This window comes from Scyliorhinus torazame, chromosome 2 (assembly GCF_047496885.1).
Source record: "Scyliorhinus torazame isolate Kashiwa2021f chromosome 2, sScyTor2.1, whole genome shotgun sequence".
NCBI classification, from domain to species: Eukaryota; Metazoa; Chordata; class Chondrichthyes; order Carcharhiniformes; family Scyliorhinidae; genus Scyliorhinus; species Scyliorhinus torazame.
In genome coordinates, this window is record NC_092708.1 from 114790303 (window position 1) to 114816612 (window position 26310).

At 46.1% G+C, this 26310-nt stretch overlaps 1 protein-coding gene across 8 annotated transcripts in view; it reads right to left on the reverse strand.

The window, feature by feature from the left end:
* Window positions 1–928: 928 nt before the first annotated feature.
* Window positions 929–26310, reverse strand: part of myo3b (myosin IIIB) — a 1137435-nt gene continuing 1112053 nt past the window's right edge. For all 8 annotated transcript variants that reach the window (XM_072475849.1, XM_072475846.1, XM_072475848.1 and 5 more), the window contains one exon: window positions 929–2106. The gene's annotated coding sequence lies outside the window, so the exon portion shown is untranslated. The remainder of the gene's footprint in view (window positions 2107–26310) is intronic.

Sequence of the window (26310 nt, forward strand, 5' to 3'; positions counted from 1 at the left end):
CTACTTGATTAGTGGAAATAATTTGGACGCGTCCATTTAATTGGTTAGTTCCACTTTTCAATCTTACTTATTAGTTTTACAAAATTCAGATCAAATAAACTAAACCTAGTTTATCTACTTTTAAAAGGTAATCTACATTGGCTGCAAATCCCCAGGCTAATCTGAAAAAGGACACAAACTAAATGCACAGTATTGTTGTGTTGCGTTAGACCTGTTATAGATACATACATATATTCCAATATCAACGCACGAGCTGACAACTAACGTTTAGGAAACAAACTTAGATTCACTTATTAGGTTGAATTTAAAAAGGTGTCTTATTAAAAAGAAGACTATTGAGGTCTTCCTTCAGGCAACATGATACTGACAGCAGTCGTTAACTTCAATTGTATGCACATTGCAAACGAAATCCTTCTAAACGATAACACACAGAGATCTTTATCATCCTTTCCTGTAGCAACAATCGGTGTCCTCTCAAAGACTTTTGAGACTTGTATAGTTTTAAACGGGGCGGCTCTTTTGAAGGGATTAGAGCGCCAAGTCCTCTCCCACGGCTCCAGATTCCGTCCTGGTGAGATGGGAGTTTCACGCTGTGCCAGGGTACTGCCAAGTTAATACATTTAACTTGGATTTTGCTCACTTCTTTATTATTTAAAATGTGCTACACATGAAGTGGTATGGGGATATGAGCAAGAAATCAAGTTCTGGAAGAAGAACTAGTGCAAATACAGGTTAAGGAAACGTACAATATTCAAAATTACTTTCAAACGTCTTCAAAAACAAAAATAGTCTTCTCTTAGAACAATTGTCCCCTGAGGTTTATATTTTAGAATAATCATCAGACAAACCAATAAAGCACCCTTTTACTTTTCCAATTTCATAAAGCATAATCTCCAATAGGTAGTTTAATAAGATCATAGAAGTAAAACACAATCAGCTATTATTTTTATTTATGGATCAATTACATTTCATATTACAGTTTCCCAAGGCCAGCAAATAAAGTAATATTAAAGCAATGTATTAGGAGGCTTAATTTAAAAAAAACGTTAATTACATTTTATTTCAATGGTTGGCATTTGCTTAGGTAGACTGCTTACAGTTCCTTGGAAGAAAAAGAGCAAGACCTGGTTGTATAAGGGCAGGTTTTCTTTTGATATCATATAGTTAAATAGGTCCTCCATCACTAGCTTTGTGCCTCTAGAAATATCTTAATAAGTCATATACCTACTTGTGATTTGGAAAATTGAACTGAATATTTGATACTAGACTAAATCAGGAGAAGCACAACTAATCTGGCAACTGCGATATTATTGACATATAGGTGATATAAAAATTCCAGTGAATAGAAAGCTAGATGTCATTCCACATATTATTTTATTCAGCTCGATACTCATACTGGAACATGGATTAGTATGAAAGGTTGTCACATCATTAATATGCCACAAATACATATTCATTTCAAAATTATAATGATATAATTCAAGTTCAATGCCAAATGTTCCAAGACACCGTCCATGTTTTACATCACATGGACAAGCTAATTAAAAGTAAATCACTCACCTGGTGAGTAAACCAAGGCATTTTTCAATTTAATTACACAATTTAGTAATGATGGTGAAGTATTTTAAATTTTGTTGCACAAAGGTTTTATCTTAATCAAAAAATGTCTCATAAAAGCAAAAGTTCAGATTTTGAATATCTCATGAATAAGATACACATTGCATTTGATCTTAGCAAACATTGCTTGGTATAATTCAATAAGAAAATGGATTTTAAATGTAATTTGGTTTCATCCAATTAAAGTTGCCAGAAAAGGAGATACAAATTTAGATATTTCAAATAATGAGATTGATTACTATCTCCACCTTACAAATGGTGTTACTACTCCTTTATGAGTGACAGAAAGTAAGTAATGTGTTACTTTAAATTCCAAATCAACTCCTTGATGGATAGCATAACATTTTTAAAGCAGAAATCACCAGTTTACATCTATGTTTACATCAGTTTACATCTATGTATGTTAATGGTTCAACCTTATTTTAACATTAAAATACCGACAATTTATTAATTGTTCTTGGCTTCAAATGAAAGTGGATCCAAGTCAACCTAAAGGGGAAAAAATAAAACCATTTAGTAACTCATCTTTAAAGATAAAAAGAAGATAGTTTGACTGGAGTTTAAGTTACTGACTCCACTATAGGCCATTTTAATAAAGAATTAAACTAGAATATTGTAAGATCACCATGTTACTATTCATTCACTACTAATACTTACCCACGTTCGACAAATGTGAATAGTTTGTAATAGCATTGGATTAATTACATTGAAAAAAGTCACAGAATTCTGAGTATCAATACTAGACACAGTGGTGCAATATCTTAAAGATAAATGTATATTAAATATGAAGATGTCTGAATTATTATCAGTGCTATTCCAAATGCGGTGTTTAAGTTTTTTCACCATGCCAGGTCAAGAATAAAAATTATTTCTGTATGTTGGCAATTAAGAATATGTGTAAGTAAATGTTGTTCCTCAATTCCACTTCAAGATATTTCATTTTTGTTTTTCCCATTTGTTATAAGTTTTTACAGATGCAATTCCTTCAGCATTTATTTATGGTGCATTTCTGTGTTAGTCCAACATAATAGTGTACTCATTTATTGTGTCACCAAGTGGTAGGATGTGAGTTCTTGTGATTATTACATGATTCCTGGTTGTGATTGTGATAGCACAGGCAGGTGCTATATGAGGTGATTTACTTCCCAAAAGGAGGGAGAGAAATGGACTCTCAAACACCTTACATGAGCTGATACAAGTGTCGAACTGACAAATTCTTAGAAGCAACTGGCCTACCCCTCCTAACTACTGGGAATTGGTTATTTACATGAAATTCTACTTCATATTCATTCAATATAAAGAAGCCCAAACAATGATTCTGGAATCTACCAAACTAAACAGCTTTTTGGGTAATCAAAAATGATTCCAAATCTTAATTTTAATGGTGTATTATACACCAACTTTAATGTTCCAATGAAGCAATGTGCAACTTTTAAATTGTTTGTGTGAACAGGACTGATACAAATAATGTCAGATGCAGCATCTGGAGATTTCACACCAAACTGTTAATTCCAGACAGCAGTGTAAATGGTCTTCTTTGGTTAGGATCCACATGTAGTGGAACTTTGGCAGAAAGTAAGAAAAGTTATTGTGTGATTAAATTTTTTTTTAGAGTACCTCATTCATTTTTTCCAATTAAGGTGCAATTTAGCGTGGCCAATCCACCTACCTGCACATCTTTGGGTTGTGGGGGTGAAACCCACGCAAACATGGGAGAATGTGCAAACTTCACACACAGTGACCCATCGAACCTGGGACCCTGATGCCACAAGGCAGCAGTGCTAACCACTGCGCCACCATGCTGCCCTTATTCTGTGATTTTTAATTAAATATTCAATTGGATATTCCTCCAAGGGCCGGCGCAGACTCGATTGGCCGAATGGCTTCCTTCTGCACTGCAAATTCTATGACTCTTAGACATCACGCAGAAAACGCTTTTCATTCTTGATTAGTTTTACAAACTGACCTGTGTAAATGCAATTCAAGTCTAATTATGTCAATCCACTTTGGTCATGATATAACAATTTGACATACAAGAAATCGCAACAGACTTTAAAAAAGCTAGCCTAACACGACAGACACTACTGGAAGAGTTACTGGACGCAAGCATACTAGATAAAGGAAACTGTAGTGACATGTATGACCGACTGGTAGAAGGGGCCGACACCGTATTGGACGTAACAAGAATGAAGTGGGAGGAGGACCTGGGGATCGAAATAGGGTGGGGACTCTGGAGCGAAGCACTGCATAGGGTCAACTCCACCTCCTTGTGCGCAAGGCTCAGCCTGACGCAACTAAAAGTGGTACATAGAGCCCACTTAACAAGAACCCGTATGAGTAGGTTCTTCCTGGAGGTGGAGGACAGATGTGAGCGGTGCCAAGGAGGCCCAGCCAACCACGCCCACATGTTCTGGTCCTGCCCCAGACTTGTGGGGTACTGGCCAGCCTTCTTCGAGGCAATGTCCAAAGTGGTGGGGACGATGGTGGAGCCATGCCCGAAAGTGGCGGTCTTCGGGGTTTCAGACCAGCCAGATCTATTCCTGGGGAGGAGGGCGGACGCCCTTGCCTTTGCCTCCCTGATCGCCCGCCATAGTATCCTATTCGGCTGGCGGTCAGCAGCACCACCCAAAGCTGCAGACTGGCTGTCCAACCTCTCGGAATCTCTCCAAATGGAGAAAATCAAATTCGCCATCCGAGGATCAGACGACGGCTTCCACAGAACATGGGAGCCATTCACTCAATTGTTCCGAGACCTGTTTGTGGTCAACAAACAAGCAGAAGAATAGCCAGGTAGCCAAGAAACAGGGGAGAGTAGCCAAAGCATGAGATGGAGAGATAGACCGGGAGGGAGGTGGGGGGACAGCTAAATCTTAGAGGAAGGAAAGGTGAGTCACAGGGGAGGGGGGGGGGCAGGAGCGGGGAGAGAGGGGGGGGTAGAGGGAAGAGACGGAACAATAGAGGAGAGCCGGGGAGGGGGGAGGCAGGGAAACGTTAACAAACTTAACGTCCACAGGAACAGAGAAAATGGGGAAGACGGGAGGGCCACAGAAGCGGAAGTGCGCAGAAGCGGAATGAGATGACAACGCCAGCGAACTCTGTCTGGGAGAAGCAAGGGACGACTGTAGCCACTTAAAATGGCCAACTCCCGATTCAAAATGGCGAACGGCAAAGGCTGGTGGGAAAGTCAGCCAACAAGACAAAAACGAGCAGCTGCAGGTTGGCTGTGTATTTACCTCTGGAAAGGCCAGACACTATCGATACCAGCAACCATCAGCATAACAAAACACCAGCCATCTGCATACTAATGAGCAATCCCCGGGAACAATGAGCACCATTTAGACACACAAAGCAAAACCAGACTCTTCAGCGCCAGCAGAAGCCTACACAAAAGGAGGTGAACGACCACCTCAAGACCGCCCATCGATCAGGGAACCGCTCCAGCATTGGAGAAAATCGAACCAAGTGATTGGGACAAAGTCCAATCACTTGGGACCAGGTACAGGGTCCGCCCCGAAAGGCAGGAAGCCCCTGGGGACTATAAGAATTGAGCCCTAAGTTCAAATCGCCCTCTTCTCCACCGCTTCTCCAGCTCTTCACTCTTCAGCAGCTGGTCGAAACTGTAAGTCTTAATTCAACACTCGCTACGAGGTAGGCGCTCCTAGCTATCAATCTGTACCAACTTCGAATCCCGCAGGCTCAGAACCCGAACGAAAGGCCATTTGTTTCCCTGACCTGGTGGGCCAGTTCCAAGTTAAGTATAGGCCTGTTAGTTGTAGAAGTAGCTTAAATGTAGAATTTGTGCATTAGTGATTACTGTGTATAACAAATGTGCTTTGATTTAAATCTTACTAATCGGTGTATTGGATTTTTTTTTTTATAAATATTTTATTGAAAATTTTTGGTCAACCAACACAGTACATTGTGCATCCTTTACACAATATTATAACAACACAAATAACAATGACCTATTTTATAAACAAAAAATGAATAAATAATAAATAACAAAAATGAAAACTAACCCTAATTGGCAACTGCCTTATCACAAGTAACACTCTCCAAAATATAATTTAACAGTCCAATATATAATTATCTGTCGCAACGACCTATACATATTATACAGTATATATTAACAACCCTGAGAGTCCTTCTGGTTCCTCCTCCCCCCCCCCCCCCCTCTCCCCCCCTCCCCCCCCCCTCGATCCTGGGCTGCTGCTGCTGCCTTCTTTTTTCCATTCCATCTATCTTTCTGCGAGGTATTCGACGAACGGTTGCCACCGCCTGGTGAACCCTTGAGCCGACCCCCTTAGAACGAACTTAATCCGCTCTAGCTTTATAAACCCTGCCATGTCATTTATCCAGGTCTCCACCCCCGGGGGCTTGGCTTCTTTCCACATTAACAATATCCTGCGCCGGGCTACTAGGGACGCAAAGGCCAAAACATCAGCCTCTCTCGCCTCCTGCACTCCCGGCTCTTGTGCAACCCCAAATATAGCCAACCCCCAGCTTGGTTCGACCCGGACCCCCACTACTTTTGAAAGCACCTTTGTCACCCCCATCCAAAACCCCTGTAGTGCCGGGCATGACCAAAACATATGGGTATGATTCGCTGGGCTTCTCGAGCACCTCGCACACCTATCCTCCACCCCCAAAAATTTACTGAGCCGTGCTCCAGTCATATGCACCCTGTGTAATACCTTAAACTGAATCAGGCTTAGCCTGGCACACGAGGACAACGAGTTTACCCTGCTTAGGGCATCTGCCCACAGCCCCTCCTCGATCTGCTCCCCCAGCTCTTCTTCCCATTTCCCTTTTAGTTCATCTACCATAGTCTCCCCTTCGTCCCTCATTTCCCTATATATATCTGACACCTTACCATCCCCCACCCATGTCTTTGAGATCACTCTGTCCTGCACCTCTTGTGTCGGGAGCTGAGGGAATTCCCTCACCTGTTGCCTCGCAAAAGCCCTCAGTTGCATATACCTGAATGCATTCCCTTGGAGCAACCCATATTTCTCGGTCAGCGTTCCCAGACTCGCAAACTTCCCATCCACAAACAGATCTTTCAGTTGCGTTATTCCTGCTCTTTGCCACATTCCATATCCCCCATCCATTCCCCCCGGGGCAAACCTATGGTTGTTTCTTATCGGGGACCCCCCCAAGGCTCCAGTCTTTCCCCTATGCCGTCTCCACTGTCCCCAAATCTTCAGTGTAGCCACCACCACCGGGCTTGTGGTGTAGTTCCTCGGTGAGAACGGCAATGGGGCTGTCACCATAGCCTGTAGGCTAGTCCCCCTACAGGACGCCCTCTCTAATCTCCTCCACGCCGCTCCCTCCTCCTCTCCCATCCACTTACTCACCATTGAAATATTAGCGGCCCAATAATACTCACTTAGGCTCGGTAGTGCCAGCCCCCCCTATCCCTGCTACGCTGTAAGAATCCCTTCCTCACTCTCGGGGTCTTCCCGGCCCACACAAAACCCATGATGCTCTTTTCAATCCTTTTTAAAAAAGCCTTCGTGATCACCACCGGGAGGCACTGAAACACAAAGAGGAATCTAGGGAGGACCACCATCTTAACCGCCTGCACCCTCCCTGCCAGTGACAGGGATACCATATCCCATCTCTTAAAATCCTCCTCCATTTGTTCCACCAACCGCGTTAAATTTAACCTATGCAATGTGCCCCAATTCTTGGCTATCTGGATCCCCAGGTAACGAAAGTCCCCTGTTACCTTCCTCAACGGTAGGGCCTCTATTTCTCTACTCTGCTCCCCTGGATGCACCACAAACAACTCACTTTTCCCCATGTTCAATTTATACCCTGAAAAATCCCCAAACTCCCCAAGTATCCGCATTATTTCTGGCATCCCCTCCGCCGGGTCTGCCACGTATAGTAGCAAATCGTCCGCATACAAAGATACCCGGTGTTCTTCTCCTCCTCTAAGTACTCCCCTCCACTTCTTGGAGCCCCTCAACGCTATCGCCAGGGGCTCAATCGCCAGTGCAAACAATAATGAGGACAGAGGGCATCCCTGCCTTGTCCCTCTATGGAGCTGAAAATATGCAGATCCCCGTCCATTCGTGACCACGCTCGCCATCGGGGCCCTATACAACAGCTGCACCCATCTAACATACCCCTCTCCAAAACCAAATCTCCTCAACACCTCCCACAAATAATCCCACTCCACTCTTATCAAATGCTTTCTCGGCATCCATCGCCACTACTATCTCCGTTTCCCCCTCTGGTGGGGCCATCATCATTACCCCTAACAGCCTCCGTATATTCGTGTTCAGCTGTCTCCCCTTCACAAACCCAGTTTGGTCCTCGTGGACCACCCCCGGGACACATTCCTCTATTCTCATTGCCATTACCTTGGCCAGGATCTTGGCATCTACATTGAGGAGGGAAATAGGTCTATAGGACCCGCATTGTAGCGGGTCCTTTTCCTTCTTTAAGAGAAGCGATATCGTTGCTTCAGACATAGTCGGGGGCAGTTGTCCCCTTTCCTTTGCCTCATTAAAGGTCCTCGTCAATACCGGGGCGAGCAAGTCCACATATTTTCTATAGAATTCGACTGGGAATCCATCCGGTCCCAGGGCCTTTCCCGCCTGCATGCTCCTAATTCCTTTCACGACTTCTTCTACCTCGATCTGTGCTCCCAGTCCCACCCTTTCCTGCTCTTCCACCTTGGGAAATTCCAGCCGATCCAAGAAGCCCATCATTCTCTCCCTCCCATCCGGGGGTTGAGCTTCATATAATTTTTTATAAAATGTCTTGAACACTCCATTCACTCTCTCCGCTCCCCGCTCCATCTCTCCTTCCTCATCCCTCACTCCCCCTATTTCCCTCGCTGCTCCCCTTTTCCTCAATTGGTGTGCCAGCAACCTGCTCGCCTTCTCCCCATATTCGTACTGTACACCCTGTGCCTTCCTCCATTGTGCCTCTGCAGTGCCCGTAGTCAGCAAGTCAAATTCTACATGTAGCCTTTGCCTTTCCCTGTACAGTCCCTCCTCCGGTGCTTCCGCATATTGTCTGTCCACCCTCAAAAGTTCTTGCAGCAACCGCTCCCGTTCCTTACTCTCCTGCTTCCCTTTATGTGCCCTTATTGATATCAGCTCCCCTCTAACCACCGCCTTCAACGCCTCCCAGACCACTCCCACCTGGACCTCCCCATTATCATTGAGTTCCAAGTACTTTTCAATGCACCCCCTCACCCTTAGATACACCCCCTCATCTGCCATTAGTCCCATGTCCATTCTCCAGGGTGGGCGCCCTCCTGTTTCCTCCCCTATCTCCAAGTCTACTCAGTGCGGAGCGTGATCCGAAATGGCTATAGCCGTATACTCCGTTCCCCTCACCTTCGGGATCAACGCCCTTCCCAGCACAAAAAAGTCTATTCGCGAGTAGACTTTATGGACATAGGAGAAAAACGAGAACTCCTTACTCCTAGGTCTGCTAAATCTCCACGGGTCTACACCTCCCATCTGCTCCATAAAATCTTTAAGTACCTTGGCTGCTGCCGGCCTCCTTCCAGTCCTGGACTTCGACCTATCCAGCCCTGGTTCCAACACCGTATTAAAATCTCCCCCCATTATCAGCTTTCCCATCTCTAGGTCCGGAATGCGTCCTAGCATCCGCCTCATAAAATTGACATCATCCCAGTTCGGGGCATATATGTTTACCAAAACCACCGTCTCCCCCTGTAGTTTGCCACTCACCATCACGTATCTGCCCCCGTTATCCGCCACTATAGTCTTTGCCTCGAACATTACCCGCTTCCCCACTAATATAGCCACCCCCCTGCTTTTCGCATCTAGCCCCGAATGGAACACCTGCCCCACCCATCCTTTGCGTAGCCTAACCTGGTCTATCAGTTTCAGGTGCGTTTCCTGTAACATAACCACATCTGCCTTAAGTTTCTTAAGGTGTGCGAGTACCCGTGCCCTCTTTATCGGCCCGTTCAGCCCTCTCACGTTCCATGTGATCAGCCGGGTTGGGGGGCTTCCTACCCCCCCCCCTTGTCGATTAGCCATCACCTTTTTCCAGCTCCTCACCCGGTTCCCACGCAGCTGTATCTCCCCCAGGCGGTGCCCCCCCGCCCATCCCCTCCCATACCAGCTCCCCAGCAGCAGCAACCCAGTAATTCCCCCTTCCCACCCCCCCCGCTAGATCCCCCGCTAGCGTAATTACTCCCCCCATGTTGCTCCCAGAAGTCAGCAAACTCTGGCCGACCTCGGCTTCCCCCCGTGACCTCGGCTAGCACCGTGCGACGCCCCCTCCTTCCTGCTTCTCTATTCCCGCCATGATTATCATAGCGCGGGAACCAAGCCCGCACTTCTCCCTTGGCTCCGCCCCCAATGGCCAACGCCCCATCTCCTCCACCTCCCCTCCTCCCCCCATCACCACCTGTGGAAGAGAGAAAAGTTACCACATCGCAGGATTAGTACATAAAACTCCTCTTTCCCCCCTTTTTAACCCCCCTCTTTGCCCCCCACATTCGCCCCACCACTTTGTTCAAACGTTCTTTTTAATAACCCGCCTATTCCAGTTTTTCTTCCACAATAAAAGTCCACGCTTCATCCGCCGTCTCAAAGTAGTGGTGCCTCCCTCGATATGTGACCCACAGTCTTGCCGGTTGCAGAATTCCAAATTTTATCTTCTTTTTATGAAGCACCGCCTTGGCCCGATTAAAGCTCGCCCTCCTTCTCGCCACCTCCGCACTCCAGTCTTGATAAACGCGGATCACCGCGTTCTCCCATTTACTGCTCCGAGTTTTCTTTGCCCATCTAAGGACCATTTCTCTATCCTTAAAACGGAGGAATCTCACCACTATGGCTCTGGGAATTTCTCCTGCTCTCGGCCCTCGCACCATCACTCGGTATGCTCCCTCCACCTCCAACGGACCCGCCGGGGCCTCCGCTCCCATTAACGAGTGCAGCATAGTGCTCACATATGCCCCGACATCCGCTCCCTCCACACCTTCAGGAAGACCAAGAATCCTCAGGTTGTTCCTCCTTGCGTTGTTCTCCAGTGCCTCCAACCTTTCCACTCATCGTTTCTGATGTGCCTCATGCGTATCCGTCTTCACCACCAGGCCCTGTATGTCGTCCTCATTCTCGGCTGCCTTTGCCTTCACGACCCGAAGCTCCCGCTCCTGGGTCTTTTGTTTCTCCTTTAGCCCTTCGATCTCCTGTAGTATCGGGGCCAACAGCTCTTTCTTCATTTCCTTTTTGAGCTCTTCCACACAGCATTTCAAGAACTCTTGTTGTTCAGGGCCCCATGTTAAACTGCCACCTTCCGACACCATCTTGGTTTTTGCTTGCCTTCCTTGCCGCTGTTCTAAAGGATCCACTGCAATCCGGCCACTTTCTCCTCCTTTTTTCATCCGTGTCCAGGGGGGATTCCCTTCTGGTTTACCGCACAGTGTTTTTAGCCGTCAAAATTGCCGTTGGGGCTCCTATCAAGAGCCCAAAAGTCCGTTTCACCGGGAGCTGCCGAAACGTGCGACTCAGCTGGTCATCGCCGCACCCGGAAGTCGTGTATTGGATTATTGATCATTACTTGGACTTGAACCACGTGGCGGTATCATAAAGATACCTGGCGACTCAAGAGCAAAGGTAATAAAACAGAGCAATTGAACTAAGGCAAAATTAGCAACATGACAACACCACGAACAGATGCCTACTTATGTGTGTAAATAATTTTGCCAAGTGTACAGAGCTGCGGCTGTTGAGCGGGGGCATAATACCGTCCGATGGCTTCTCAGGGAAAATTAAAACGTTAGCAGCAGCAGCGACCCGTAGGGGAGTGGGGGTGAGCGCTCCGTTGGGAGGGTGTGGGAAGACTGAAGCGCGTGGGGTCACGTCTAGTCAATTGCTATTGTATATTCTCTTTTTGCACTATGTTAATGTTCAGTCTATTTTGCTGTGTTAGGATTATTACTATTTATTATGAAAAACTTTGCAAAACTTTAATTAAAAAAAATATATATTTTTAAAAGCTAGCCTAAGTTGATTTCCCAAGTCCAAAATGACCCCACAGTACCTCATATGCAGTTCATATGCTGAAGTAGAAATGCACCATAAATATGTAATGATTTATTTTGCCAGTGAGTAGTTACGATCATACTCTATCAGGAATTTGTACCTAGATGATAATCAAATACACAATATTTCCCCTATTTAAATGAATTTCACCCAACTTACATACACACATACAGATTGACTCCTACAACCAAGGAAATAGCATTTGTACAAACATGACTACAGCAGTTCAAGAAGGCAGCTCACCAGCACCTTCTGAAGGGCAACTACTGGTGGGCAATAAATGATGGCCTAGCTAGTGACACCCACATCCCGTAAATGAATAAAACAAAAAGAATTAAAGCAGATGAAAAAAACCCAAAATATAATATTAGGCAGGAATGAAAAAATATCCCTGTCTTATGCAAGGCATTGAGTTTTGTTTTGCAGCAGGTTAACTGTCATTGCATGTCCATTTTACTTGGTCGACAGCTCCTGATATTTTCCAGCAAAGTGGAGATCTAATTTTGATTTGGATATTTATAAATTTGCTCTTATGTATAATCTGAAGGAATTTAGAATTCGAAAATTAGTTTCCAAATTACACTGATATAGTGATTTACTCCACATTGACTGTGGTATATTTAGTGTTGCAACTGCAAGTCTAGTGTAACATTTAGGATACATGAATTGAACAATTTTATCAAATTAACATTGCAAATTTGTTTATTGCATTTTGAAATAAAGCACTAATTATTCATAACACACAGGTTGTAACCAAGCAAAGTGATTTTTTTTGTGATTTTTGTGTTGAAGAGGATAACTACGCATATGACATGGGTTGGTAATTTAAAATTGCCAATGGGCATGAATTAAATCTATGCAACCATTTTTAAAACCATAAGAAATTACATTCCATTCAGGTCATTCTCATACGAAGGGAAAGTCTACAAAACCTCAGAAAAAAATAAGTTATTTACACCATTGCTTTCAGTTCAACTAAAAACATGTACCACTGAATGGCACAATCAAAATTAACTGCAAATCAGCACACATTAAGAAGAGATTGGTGAAACTGTCTCACATAGCAGATTAGTATGTAAAGTTAAAGTGCATGGGATTACGGGTAGTGTCTTGAGATGGATAAAAAGTTGGTTGGCAGGCAGGAAGCAAAAAGTTGGAATAAATGGGTCATTTTCTGATTGGCAGGCAGTGACTAGGATTAGGCAGGGTAGATTCAGAAAGAATGTTCCCGATGGTGGGGGAGTCTAGAACTAGGAGTCATAATTTGAGGATAAGGGGTAAACCTTTTAGGACTGAGGTGAGGAGAAATTCCTTCACCCAGAGAGTGGTGAATCTGTGGAATTCACTGCCACAGAAAGTAGTTGAGGCCAAAACGTTGTGTAATTTCAAAAAGGAATTACTTATAGCTCTTGGAGCTAAAGGGATCAAGGGGGGGAAGGCAGGATTAGGTTATTGAACTTGATGATCAGCCATGATCAAAGTAATGGTGGATCAGCTGGCAGTGCCAGGGAGCCAGACTGCCCGGGTGGCACCAGCAGTGCCAGGGTATCACCATCCCCAGAGGGAATGCACCAATCCCTTGGTAGATCCCCACAAGTGCCGTACCACCTGGTCCCTATTTGTGGAGACCAGCATTGAAAGACCTTTGTTGGAGGTCGCCAAGTCTTGGTTAGATCTCTGGAATGCATATTGGAGTGAGACTAGCTGTCTCACATTAATATGCAGATTTCCCAGAAAGTGGGTTAGAATCCCACCATGGCAGATGGTGAAATTCAAATTCAATAAAAATTTGGAATTATAAATCTAAAGGTGAGCATGAAACCATTGTTGATTGTTGTAAAAAAACATCTAGTTCACTAATATCCGTGAGGGAAGGAAATCTGTCATCTTTACCCGGTCTGGCCTGCATGTGACTCCAGATCCACAACAATGTGGTTGACTCTTCAATACCCTCAGGGATGGGCAATAATAATCTTTATTAGTGTCACAAGTAGGCTTTCATTAACACTGCAATGAATTTACTGTGAAAATCCCCTAGCCGCCATACTCGGCGCCTGTTCGGGTACACTGAGGGAGAATTCAGAATGTCCAAGTCACCTAACAAGCTCGTCTTTCGGGACATGTGGGAGGAAACCGGAGCATCCGAGGAAACCCACACGTACACGGGGTGAACGTGCAGACTCCGCACAGACAGTGACCCAAGCGGGTAATCAAACCCGGGTCCCTGGCACAGTGAAGCAACAGTGCTAACCACTGTGCTATCATGCCGCCCTAAATGCTGGTCCAGTCAGCGATGCCCACATCTCATGAATGAATAAACAAAAGCATGATAGAGTTTCAAATTCAGTTTGAGGGTAAGAAACGAGAGTCCCACAATCACGTTCTGGAGTTAAGCAAAGGTAATTACGTCGGCATGAGGACACAATTGGCTCTAGTTGACTGGACAGGAAGACTAAAGGGTAGGACAGTTGATGAGCAGTGGCAATTGTTTAAGGAGATATCCAACTCTCCCAACTAAAATGTATTCCAGAGAGGATGAAAGATTGTAAGGAGGGGAGAGGGAGAGAGATTGGGAACTTTTACAGATCAGCAATGGGCTACTAAAAAAAGTTATAAAAAGAGCAATGGTGAATTATGAAAAAAAACTAACGCTAAATATAAAAAAGAACAACAAATGCTTCTATAAGTATATAAAAGGGAAGAAGAGAGTAACTAAAGTGAATGTTGATCCCTTGGAGGATGAGACCGAGGAGTTAATAGTGGGGAACAAAGAAATGGCAGAGAAGCTTTACCTCAGTTTTCACAGTGGAGGACACCAGTATCATCCGTTTAGTAACAGGTAATGCATAGGTAATAGAAAAGGAGGGACGTGGAACAAACATCATCAATAGCGAAAAAGTACAAAACAAACTATTGGGATTGAAGGCAGACAAGACCCCAGGGCCTGATGGTTTACATCCTGGGGTCTCAACAGAAGTGGCAGTGGAGATAGTGGATCCATTGGTTAGAATATTTCAAAATTCCCTGGATGCAGGAAAGGTTATAGTGGATTAGAAAAATGCGAGCTATTCAGATGGCTGGGGGGCACACGGGGGGGGGGGGGGGGGGGGGGGGGGGAACTGAAAGTGGGAAACTATAGACCAGTTAGTTTAACATCTGTCATTGGGACGTTGCTATAATCGTTTATAATCGCTTATTGTCACAAGTAGGCTTCAATGAAGTTACTGTGAAAAGCCCACTGTGCTAACCCAGCACCTCGACATTACCCTGAACACTTCCCTCCAATACCCCTCCAGTTTTTGACAGGACCAAAACATATGAACGTGATTTGCGCCCCCCCCCCCCCCCCCCCCCCCCACCACCAGCATTCACAAACATCCTCCACCCCCTCAAAGAGTCGGCTCATTCCTGTCCTTATGAGGTGCGCCCCATGCACCACCTTTAACTGTATCAGCCCCAACCATGCGCACGCGTTGAGGCATTCACCCTCCGGAGTACCTCACAGCACAACCCCTCCTCCATACCCTCCCCCAACTCTTCCTCCCACTTTGCCTGAAACCCCTCCAGCGATGCCTTTTCCTCCCCCAGAATCACCCCATAAATCGCCGATACCACCCCCTTCTCCATTCCCCTGTCAGTACTTCTTCCAACAGTGTGGGGGCCGGTGCCACTGGAAAACTCTGTACCTCTTTCCTAGCGAAATCTTGGACCTGCATATATCTAAACATCTCCCCCTACGCCTACCCATATTTCTCCCCCAGCTCCTCCAGTCTCGCAAACCGGCCCTCCAGAAACAAATTCTTTAATACCCTAACTCCCATCTCCGAAACCCCCATCCCACTTCCCTGGCTCAAATCTATGATTCCCCCGAATCGGCATTTCCCTTGACCCCGCCCACAACCTAAAGAGCTGGTGCAACTGCCTCCAGATCTTCAACGTCGCCACCACCACGGGAGTCCACCAAATATTTCCTCAGCGCCATTGGGAGCGACGCTGTTGCCAACGCCCTCAACCCCGACCTCCTCCACAGACTCTCCTCCATTCTAACCTACTGGGTTCTAACCCAGCGCCTCACCTTCTCAGCATTCACCGCCCAGTAATAATACAGTAAATGCGGGAGACCCAACCCCCTTAACTGCCGTCCTTTCTGCAACAGCACCTTCCTAATCCTAGCCGTCTCCCCCCCAAAATAAACAATTTCCACTTCCTTAAAAAATGCCTTTGGCAAAAAGATTGGCAGGCACTGAAAAATGAACAAAATCCGCAGCAACACATTCATCTTACTTGCCTGTACCCGACCTGCCAACGACAGAGGAAGACCATCCCACCTTGCTAAATCCACTTTCACCCTCCCCACCAAACTAGTAATAATATACCTATAATAATATAGATAGGAGATTCTGTGGTCGCGAGCGAGACTCCCGGAAGGTATGTTGCCTCCCGGGTGCCAGGGCCAGGGATGTCTCGGATCGTGTCTTCAGGATCCTTAAGGGGGAGGGTGAGCAGCCAGAAGTCGTGGTGCACATTTGTACCAACGACATAGGTAGGAAAAGGGGTGTGGAGGTAATAAACAAGTTTAGGGAGTTAGGCTGGAAGTTAAAAGCCAGGACAGACAGAGTTGTCATCTCTGGTTTGTTGCCGGTGCCACGTGATAGCGAGGCTAGGAATAGGGAGAGAGTGCAGTTGAACACGTGGCTGCAGGAATGGTGTAGGAGGGAGGGCTTCAGGTATTTGGATAATTGGAGCGCATTCTGGGGAAGGTGGGACCTGTACAAGCAGGACGGGTTGCATCTGAACCAGAGGGGCACCAATATCCTGGGAGGGAGGTTTTCTAGTACTCTTCGGGAGGGTTTAAACTAATTTGGCAGGGGAATGGGAACCGGATTTGTAGTCCAGCAACTAAGGTAGCCGATATTCAGGACGCCAAAGCGTGTAATGAGGCAGTGGGGAAGGGAACACTGACAAAGGAGAGTACTTGCAGGCACGGAGATGGGTTGAAGTGTGTATACTTCAACGCAAGAAGCATCAGGAATAAGGTGGGTGAACTTAAGGCATGGATCGGTACTTGGGACTACGATGTGGTGGCCATCACGGAAACTTGGATAGAGAGGGGCAGAAATGGTTGTTGGAGGTCCCTGGTTATAGATGTTTCAATAAGATTAGGGAGGGTGGTAAAAGAGGTGGGGGGGTGGCATTATTAATTAGAGATAGTATAACAGCTGCAGAAAGGCAGTTCGAGGAGTATCACCCTATTGAGGTAGTATGGGTTGAAGTCAGAAATAGGAAAGGAGCAGTCACCTTGTTAGGAGTTTTCTATAGGCCCCCCAATAGTAGCAGAGATGTGGAGGAACAGATTGGGAAACAGATTTTGGAAAGGTGCAGAAGTCATAGGGTAGTAGTCATGGGCGACTTTAACTTCCCAAATATTGAGTGGAAACTCTTTAGATCAAATTGTTTGGATGGGGTGGTGTTTGTGCAGTGTGTCCAGGAAGCTTTTCTAACACAGTATGTAGATTGTCCGACCAGAGGAGGGGCAATATTGGATTTAGTACTGGGTAATGAACCAGGGCAAGTGATAGATTTGTTAGTGGGGGAGCATTTTGGAGATAGTGACCACAATTCTGTGACTTTCACTTTAGTAATGGAGAGGGATAGGTACGTGCAACAGGGCAAGGTTTACAATTGGGGGAAGGGTAAATACGATGTTGTCAGACAAGAATTGAAGTGCATAAGTTGGGAACATAGGCTGGCAGGGAAGGACACAAGTGAACACAAGTGAACCCTCAAGAGTATTGAAAGTCAAAGAGATCTAGGAGTACAGGTCCACAGGTCATTGAAAGGGGCAACACAGGTGGAGAAGGTAGTCAAGAAGGCATACGGCATGCTTGCCTTCATTGGCCGGGGCATTGAGTATAAGAATTGGCAAGTCATGTTGCAGCTGTATAGAACCTTAGTTAGGCCACACTTGGAGTATAGTGTTCAATTCTGGTCGCCACACTACCAGAAGGATGTGGAGGCTTTAGAGAGGGTGCAGAAGAGATTTACCAGAATGTTGCCTGGTATGGAGGGCATAAGCTATGAGGAGCGATTGAATAAACTCGGTTTGTTCTCTCTGGAACGAAGGAGGTTGAGGGGCGACCTGATAGAGGTATACAAAATTATGAGGGGCATAGACAGAGTGGATAGTCAGAGGCTTTTCCCCAGGGTAGAGGGGTCAATTACTAGGGGGCATAGGTTTAAGGTGAGAGGGGCAAGGTTTAGAGTAGATGTACGAGGCAAGTTTTTTACGCAGAGGGTAGTGGGTGCCTGGAACTCGCTACCAGAGGAGGTAGTGGAAGCAGGGACGATAGGGACATTTAAGGGGCATCTTGACAAATATATGAATAGGATGGGAATAGAAGGATACGGACCCAGGAAGTGTAGAAGATTGTAGTTTAGTCGGGCAGTATGGTCGGCGCGGGCTTGGAGGGCCGAAGGGCCTGTTCCTGTGCTGTACATTTCTTTGTTCTTTTGTTCTTTGAAATGTGGAACTTGTTCAAGGAACAGGTGCTACGTGTCCTTGATATGTATGTCCCTGTCAGGCAGGGAAGAGATGGTCGAGTGAGGGAACCATGGTTGACAAGAGAGGTTGAATGTCTTGTTAAGAGGAAAAAGGTGACTTATGTAAGGCTGAGGAAACAAGGTTCAGACAGGGCATTGGAGGGATACAAGATAGCCAGGAGGGAACTGAAGAAAGGGATTAGGAGAGCTAAGAGAGGGCATGAACAATCTTTGGCAGGTAGGATCAAGGAAAACCCCAAGGCCTTTTACACATATGTGAGAAATATGAGAATGACTAGAACGAGGGTAGGTCCGATCAAGGACAGTAGCGGGAGATTGTGTGTTGAGTCTGAAGAGATAGAAGAGGTCTTGAACGAGTACTTTTCTTCTGTATTTACAAATGAGAGGGGCGATATTGTTGGAGAGAACAGTGTGAAACAGATTGGTAAGCTCGAGGAAATACTTGTTAGGAAGGAAGATGTGTTGGGCATTTTGAAAAACTTGAGGATAGACAAGTCCCCCGGGCCTGACGGGATATATCCAAGGATTCTATGGGAAGGAAGAGATGAAATTGCAGAGCCGTTGGCAATGATCTTTTCGTCCTCACTGTCAACAGGGGTGGTACCAGGGGATTGGAGAGTGGCGAATGTCGTGCCCCTGTTCAAAAAAGGGACTAGGGATAACCCTGGGAATTACAGGCCAGTTAGTCTTACTTCGGTGGTCGGCAAAGTAATGGAAAGGGTACTGAAGGATAGGATTTCTGAGCATCTGGAAAGACACTGCTTGATTAGGGATAGTCAGCATGGATTTGTGAGGGATAGGTCTTGCCTTACAAGTCTTATTGAATTCTTTGAGGAGGTGACCAAGCATGTGGATGAAGGTAAAGCAGTGGATGTAGTGTACATGGATTTTAGTAAGGCATTTGATAAAGTTCCCCATGGTAGGCTTATGCAGAAAGTAAGGAGGCATGGGATAGTGGGAAATTTGGCCAGTTGGATAACGAACTGGCTAACCGATAGAAGTCAGAGAGTGGTGGTGGATGGCAAATATTCAGCCTGGATCCCAGTTACCAGTGGCATACCGCAGGGATCAGTTCTGGGTCCTCTGCTGTTTGTGATTTTCATTAATGACTTGGATGAGGGTGTTGAAGGGTGGGTCAGTAAATTTGCAGATAATACGAAGATTGGTGGAGTTGTGGATAGTAAGGAGGGCTGTTGTCGGCTGCAAAGAGACATAGATAGGATGCAGAGCTGGGCTGAGAAGTGGCAGATGGAGTTTAACCCTGAAAAGTGTGAGGTTGTCCATTTTGGAAGGACAAATATGAATGCGGAATACAGGGTTAACGGTAGAGTTCTTGGCAATGTGGAGGAGCAGAGAGATCTTGGGGTCTATGTTCATACATCTTTGAAAGTTGCCACTCAAGTGGATAGAGCTGTGAAGAAGGCCTATGGTGTGCTCGCGTTCATTAACAGAGGGATTAAATTTAAGAGCCGTGAGGTGATGATGCAGCTGTACAAAACTTTGGTAAGGCCACATTTGGAGTACTGTGTACAGTTTTGGTCGCCTCATTTTAGGAAGGATGTGGAAGCTTTGGAAAAGGTGCAAAGAAGATTTACCAGGATGTTGCCTTGAATGGAGAGTAGGTCTTACGAAGAAAGGTTGAGGGTGCTAGGCCTTTTCTCATTAGAACGGAGAAGGATGAGGGGCGACTTGATAGAGGTTTATAAGATGATCAGGGGAATAGATAGAGTAGACAGTCAGAGACTTTTTCCCCGGGTGGAACAAACCATTACAAGGGGACATAAATTTAAGGTGAAAGGTGGAAGATATAGGAGGGATATCAGAGGTAGGTTCTTTACCCAGAGAGTAGTGGGGGCATGGAATGCACTGCCTGTGGAAGTAGTTGAGTTGGAAACATTAGGGACCTTCAAGCAGCTATTGGATAGGTACATGGATTACGGTAAAATGATATAGTGTAGATTTATTTGTTCTCAAGGGCAGCACGGTAGCATTGTGGATAGCACAATTGCTTCACAGCTCCAGGGTCCCAGGTTCGATTCCGGCTTGGGTCACTGTCTGTGCGGAGTCTGCACGTCCTCCCCGTGTCTGCGTGGGTTTCCTCCGGGTGCTCCGGTTTCCTCCCACAGTCCAAAGATGTGCGGGTTAGCTGAATTGGCCAATGATAAATTGCCCTTAATGTCCAAATTGCCCTTGGTGTTGGGTGGAGGTGTTGAGTTTGGGTAGGGTGCTCTTTCCAAGAGCCGGTGCAGACTCAAAGGGCCGAATGGCCTCCTTCTGCACTGTAAATTCAATGATAATCTATGATTAATCTAGGACAAAGGTTCGGCACAACATCGTGGGCCGAAGGGCCTGTTCTGTGCTGTATTTTCTATGTATACCTGGGGAGCCCCCCCAAAACCCCGTGCCACCTGCACCCCCAAGTGTCTAAAGTGGGTTGGTAACCCACGGAATGGCAGCCCCCCCAACCCCACTCCTGCTCCCACCCCCGGTCAGGACACCACAAAATATTTGCTTTTGTCCAAATTTAGCTTATACCCCGAAAAAGACCCAAACACTTGAAGCAGCTCCCATCGACGCACTCGGTTCCGACACATACAATAGCAAGTCGTCTGCATACAAATATACCCTATGATCCACTGCCGCATCCTCGCACTATCCCCCTCCACCCCTCCACATCCCCAAACTCCAATATGTCCCTATCCTCTTCCCCCAACCTGGATATCCCAAACCATCTCGGAATTCCTGCATCCCCCGATGGTTCCGGACTATACAACCTCTCATAAAATTCCTCAAACTCCCTATTAATCTGGTGGTAGACTGCTCCCCACGCCCGCCTCAATTGACGCACCGCCTTCCTTGTGGACAGCCGATCAGAGCTCACCTGCTACTCCTTCCTCTTTTCCAACAGTGCTGGATCCACATCCTCTGCATCCCTCCTGTCTACCTCCAACATCTTGTCTATTTAATAATAATAATAATCTTTATTGTCACAAGTAGGCTTACATTAACACTGCAATGAAGTTACTGTGAAAAGCCCCTAGTTGTCACGTTCCGAATTTACACAGAGGGAGAATTCAGAATGTCCAAATTACTGAATAGCACGTGTTTCGGGACTTGTGGGAGGAAACCAGAGCACCCGGAGGAAACCCACACAGACACAGGAAGAACGTGCAGACTCCGCACAGACAGTGATCCAAGCCGATAATCAAACCTGGGACCCTGGCGCTGTGAAGCCTTAGTGCTAACAACAATGCTGCCGCTCCACCCTCTCCTCCTTGTCCACCTCCCCCCTCACCACCGCCTTCAAAGCTGTCTATACCACCGCCTGCAAAACCTACCCCGCACAATTAAACCCCATGTACTCTTCGATTACTTTCCCAATCTTATCACAAAATTCTCAATCCCCAACAGCCCCACATCTAATCTCCACCCCATCTCTGCAGTGCCCCCTTCTCCAACACCATATCCACCCAATGCAGCGCATGTTTCGATATTGCAATTGTCGAATATTCTGACTCCTTGACCCCGGCCAACAGTGCCTTCCCACCACAAAAAAATCTATCCGTGAATAGACCTTATGAACCAAAGAGAAAAATGAATACTCCCGCTATCCCGGGTGCAAAAACCTCCAAGGGTTCACTTCTCCATTTCCACCATAAGTCCAGCCAACGCCTTCACCCCCCCTGACTGGGCAAGCGACCGCGGTGCGACCTGTCTAATCTTGGCTCCTGCACCACTCCGCACCCTGCCTGACTCCTCTTAAATATCGAGGCTAACATTTTACAAAGTAACGGGGCCCTTTTTTCAGTGGCCTGTAGCAATCCTGTTGAAGATTGCAGGATATGCAGCTCAAGACCCAGATATACTTGTTAGAGTGTGTGCCTACTTACAGGCCTGGAAAGTTTTATCTATTTGTCATGAATAAATGAAATCTAGAAGGAAAAGTACCATCCCTAGTTTTTGTAAGTTACACAAGAATGTTTGTTTATTGGTGCATATGTTGGTAATTAATTGCCGAAGCTTGCTGTGAACTTTGTTTCAGAAGTGCTTTGTTAAAGAGCATTTGTATATTTAGTAGGAACAGAGTAGTACCAGTTATCGAAGGGGAATATATTCAGGTATCTGCAGGTAGGGACTTTATTAGGAAGAAGGTGCCGTCCTTTCCGATGCTGCCAACCCTGGTGCTGCAGGATAAGATTCTGTCCGGGGATGAAATTGAGGAGAGCAGGGTTGCAGACATGAATGGGGAGCTGATGAAGAGGGAATGTGCTCCCGTAGAGAAGGTCAGCTGCAAGTGGGAGGAAGAGCTGGGGTGGTGGTGGGGGCTGGAGTGTGGAGAAAAGCTCTGCGGAGGGTGTATGTGTCCTCGTCGTGAGCTAGGCCAGTCTTGTCCAATTTAAGGTGATGCATAGGGCCCACATGACAGTGACCAGGATGAGTCAGTTCTTTTCGGGGGTGGAGGATAGGTATGGGCATTGTGCGGTTGGCGGCTGGTGAACCCTGTACATATGTTTTGGGCGTGTCCGATGTCTGGAAGGGAAGAGGTAGCTCCGAGTCCAGTGATGGCGATATTTGGAGTGACGGAGGATCCGGGAGAACAGGTGGGGAGAGGGGCCGACGCCTTGGCCGTTGCATCCCCAATAGTCCGGAGATGGATTTTGCTGTGTTGCCGGAACTCAGGGCTGCTAAAGGTAGGGGTATGGGTGAGTGATTTAGCAGCCTTCCTGCATTTGGAAAACAATTAAGTTTGCCATTCAAGGTGTGGAGGAGGGGTTCACTTTGAGGTGGAGGCTGTTTATCGACTTCTTTAAGGAGTATTGAGTAGACAGTTGGGAGGCTTACTTTTTGTGTGTGGGGGCTACTTTATGTGGGGGGGAGTTGATAGTTGGGAAAGGGAGGCAGGTGCCGGCGTGGCTGCGGGGAGGGGGAGTTTTTGCTGGGGGGGGGGGGGGTGCAAGGGTTTTTTTATTACCTGTTGCAGTTTGATTTTGTATTTTTGTGATTACGTATACATTTAAAATGCCTCAACAAAATGTTTTCAAAAAAATTAGTGGGAGCAAAAACTATTTCCAACTTTGAAACTTGCATAGACATCTCTATCACACTTAATCATCAGCTCATTTGGCAAAAACGGGATTGTACAAATTTGGCTATAATGCAGTGATAAGTTGAATAAAAAACAAACCCCTTTGCTTTTTCTCTTGGAAGATTTGACTTCTTGCTCATTTAACTTGCAACTAGTACTCTTGGGTATCGAGCCTCAGAAGCCATTATTCATGTGTGACAATGTGTACTATTAGGCTATGCAACCAAAGAGGGTATTAATGCTGACTGTGATCCTGTCCTCACCTGATGCCCACTGATCGGAAGGAATAATTGAGTCCAATTGTAATCCCCTCTTGTTCTTCTGGCTGACATTATTTCACATTACAGGGGCCTGGGATTTAATCTGCTGTGGTCCATTTACTCACTGTGCCATATGTGATTATTTGTTCTCTAGATAAGGGTGTCACAGACAATGCCACATTAGGTGCCAATCCCTAGCTGGCCTGAGAAATTGTTGGGAGCCACTTCAGAGGGTCGTAAAAAGCCAGCCAAATATTATTGAACTGGAGTCATATCTCGGCCAAAATAAATAGGAGTGACAGGTTCAATTCCCCAAAGCACATTAGTGAACCAATTGGGTTTTATGACAATCCCAGAAGCTTTGATGTTATTTTTCTCTTGCCACTTATCACCAAAATTATTGAGTAAAATTTCACAATGTTCCCTGCTAGAATTTGAACTCAAGATTACTGTATCCATTTACACAACAAATAATGCAACTGAAACTTTGGGAGCATTAAATACATCATCATACATATGAGGTCAGAATTCTGAAATTATAATTGTATGATCTTGATTTTAATCCTTCTAAAATTACATAGAATTTACAACACAAAAGCAGGGCATTTGATCGAATGTTCCAGAACAGCCTTCCCCACCCTTATTTACTTAACCTCATCCATTGACATATCCTTCTATTCCTTTCTTCCTCACATACTGATCTATGATTTTGTTAAATACATCTATGTTATTTGCCTCAATCACTCTGGCCAGGATTCTCCAGTCTCCGGCGCCGAAATCACGTTCGGCAATCAGCCAGAGAATCCCCGTTGGCACCGAAATCGGGGGCGGTGCCGCTTTTGCAATGCTCCACCCCTCCAAAACGGTGTACTTGTACACCGCACGCCATATGGATGGCCTCAGGATGTCACCAGAGGCCCTCCCCCGATGCTCCGCCCCGATGGGCCGAGTTCTCAACGGTGTGGGTCATTCATGCTATTTTCTTTCAGGAACCTGGTGTGGCAGCTGCGGAGTGAGTCCAGCATCGCCACAGTCAGGGGGAGGCCGATCTGCGGGAAGTGGGGGGCTTAGGTGGGGGCTGGGGGCACTGGTGGGGGGTGGCGAGCCTGGCCAAAGGGCGGCACTATTTGACAGGCTGGCTCCGTGCGTGGCCGGCGCTATGTTGCACAACGTGGCCACTGCAGGCCGCCGCTGTGCGCATGCGCAGCCATGGACCGGCGATTCTCCAGCCGGGGGCTCTATGCTGCGTGCCTGCTCGCCCCCCACCAGACGGCGGATCGGTGGAAGTTTTGCGCCATTTTTTCAGACGTAAAACACCATTGTTCCCTCACCGGCGTCAGTACTTAGTCTCAAAATTGGCGAATCCAGCCCTCTATGTGGCAGCAAACCACATTCTCGCCACATTCTATTTGCAACCAAGGGCATGATCTTCTGGCCTCGCTGCACCGGAAAAGCAGCTCACCACATCGCAACGTGGCTGGTGTTAGATGTTTAGTTGCTGTTGTATAAAGAGTCAAAGGTACTGCTCCTTTTTTACAAACACCTTTATTTCACTTTAACAGATTCTGCACAAAACTCAATCTTCACATCACCTGACACAATGGCCACCAGAAGCCCCTTTACACAATCAGTGTCAATTATTGGATACTTAACATAAATGAGACAACTAATTGGAATGTCTCTTAACCCATTACTTAACAGTCTCCCCTACCTTGGAGAAAAACAATTATTAGGTGAAAACAAAATTGCAAGAAACTCAAAAATACACAGGCAATTTCTCCCCTTCTTTTTTTTCATATTTTTTTTTCTTTTTCCAACTCCTTGGTTGGGTCTGGAAAAGTTGTATCTTTCAACCCTTCACATTTGCACAGCAACCATCCTCTGCCACCATTTGTTAGACGTTTAGCTGCTATTGTATAAAGAGTCAATGGTACTGCTCCTTTTTACAAACACCTTTATTTCACTTTAACAGACTCTGCACAAAACTCAATCTTCACATCACCTGACACAATGGCCACCAGAAGCCCCTTTACACAATCAGTGTCAATTAGAACATAGAACATAGAACAATACAGCGCAGTACAGGCCCTTCGGCCCACGATGTTGCACCGAAACAAAAGCCATCTAACCTACACTATGCCATTATCATCCATATGTTTATCCAATAAACTTTTAAATGCCCTCAATGTTGGCGAGTTCACTACTGTAGCCGGTAGGGCATTCCACGGCCTCACTACTCTTTGCGTAAAGAACCTACCTCTGACCTCTGTCCTATATCTATTACCCCTCAGTTTAAAGTTATGTCCCCTCGTGCCAGCCATATCCATCCGCGGGAGAAGGCTCTCACTGTCCACCCTATCCAACCCCCTGATCATTTTGTATGCCTCTATTAAGTCTCCTCTTAACCTTCTTCTCTCCAACGAAAACAACCTCAAGTCCGTCAGCCTTTCCTCATAAGATTTTCCCTCCATACCAGGCAACATCCTGGTAAATCTCCTCTGCACCCGCTCCAAAGCCTCCACGTCCTTCCTATAATGCGGTGACCAGAACTGTACGCAATACTCCAAATGCGGCCGGACCAGAGTTCTGTACAGCTGCAACATGACCTCCCTACTCCGGAACTCAATCCCTCTACCAATAAAGGCCAACACTCCATAGGCCTTCTTCACAACCCTATCAACCTGGGTGGCAACTTTCAGGGATCTATGTACATGGACACCTAGATCCCTCTGCTCAGCCA